Source organism: Bison bison, unplaced genomic scaffold (genome assembly GCF_000754665.1).
Source record: "Bison bison bison isolate TAMUID 2011002044 unplaced genomic scaffold, Bison_UMD1.0 scf7180017864298, whole genome shotgun sequence".
NCBI lineage: Eukaryota > Metazoa > Chordata > Mammalia > Artiodactyla > Bovidae > Bison > Bison bison.
Window position 1 is genome coordinate 1,607,786 of NW_011494870.1, and position 1,624 is coordinate 1,609,409.

The 1,624-nt window shown below is 35.6% G+C and overlaps 1 pseudogene; it reads left to right on the forward strand.

Moving 5' to 3' along the window:
- The first annotated feature begins 958 nt into the window (after window positions 1-958).
- On the forward strand, window positions 959-1,178 carry LOC104996791 (annotated as a pseudogene).
- The last annotated feature ends 446 nt before the right edge of the window (window positions 1,179-1,624 follow it).

Consider the following 1,624-nt stretch of genomic DNA (forward strand, 5'->3'; position numbering starts at 1 on the left):
ATTTCTTTCAGCAATATTTTATAGTTTTTAGTGAATAGAACTTACATGTATTTTAAAATATATCTCAAAATATTCTTTACTTTTTTATAACGGTAGTATTTGACTTATGAAGGTGTATATTAATTTAAATTTTTAATTATTCATTGCTGGTAGGAAAATGCAGTTAATTTTTGTATATTGTAAATTTTATGTTATTGGTTTATATTGTATTCCTTCAGAGACTATTGGGTTTTGCTTTAGTACATAGCTAAATTAATTTGAACCCATTAGATGTTTTTGAAAGCTGTTTTCAAGCTTTGTTAGGGTGATCTTAAGTGACCTTTAGTCTAGTGTTTTTATCTCTACAACTAAGATGATACTTTTCTGAGGGGTCTATCAGTGCTTCATGTATCACAGTGTCTTTCAGTTCTAGCTGGTTCAAGAGTGAACTGCTTCTGGCTCATATGAGCTCTGGACATTGTTCTTCCTACTGCTTTCCCATCGTTCTTACTCTGGCGTCAGGTAAATTTCTCTTCCTTGTTCACAGATCAGTAGCAGTTATCTAAGGCTTCAAGGGGAACTTGCTCTCTGTACAGTTTTCTCCTTTCTGAGACAGACTCACAAATTCTAGCCACCTCTGTTTCCTCAACTCATTGAGAACCCTAGGCTCCTTTGGATTCCCACTCTGTACTGTGGTCAGAAACACTCTTCAGTCAGTAAGGTGGTATAATCGTTAGGCTCATCTTATTCATCTTCCTTTTCTCAGGGATTGCTGTCCTGAGTTGGCTAGGTCCAATGCCTGAAAACAGTTATTTAATGTAATTTATTCAGTTTTCTAGTTGTTTACTGTGGGAGGGAAATTGCTGCAGCTGTTTATCTTTCATGGGTGGAAGCAGAAATCAATACATGTTTGACCTTTTATATATGCTGGAGAGAAGACATTCATGGATTTTGCACAGAAAGCAGCAACAGGAAACTCATGGTGGCTTATTCTAGAAGGACTGACACCAATCTCCACGTAGTTTCTGCTTACCCTCTTTCTTATAGGTAGGTGAAAAAAAAACTTTTCCGTAATTTAACTAGTCTATGTTTACTATACATCCTTTGAGCCTTCCTCAAAGAAGAGAGATAAATCTCAGTATGGCAGACAATGGCATCTGTACTCTGTAGAAGAGAGCAAAGAACTAGATAGACTTTAGATTACATTCACTATGCATGCTCAAAACACAATTATCATAGTTATTAGTGATCGGAGACATATTTTTATTCTTAAGTCTTTATTCAGGCATGATGCTGGATGATTAACTTCAAAGATAATTTCACAGAAGTACCATTGGACAAATTTCAGGACACATTTTATCTATAGCCCTGCATACAATCATGGCTTTAGCAAGTATCCATCCCAGGGAGTTCAACTGAAGGAAAACTATTTCTGAAACCAAGAAAAGGAGGACATCCTACAAGAAGAAGACTTATTGTGACTTAATAAACTTACAAGGCTGAACATGATTTATATCTGAGTGTCTTCACAGTTTCGTTTGCCTCTAACTATGTTGTGGAAATAAACATAGTAAATACTATTCTGTTCCATCACTAACATTATCAAAGTCATAAGTTGGTGGCAGTGTATGTGTGAAATGTGACT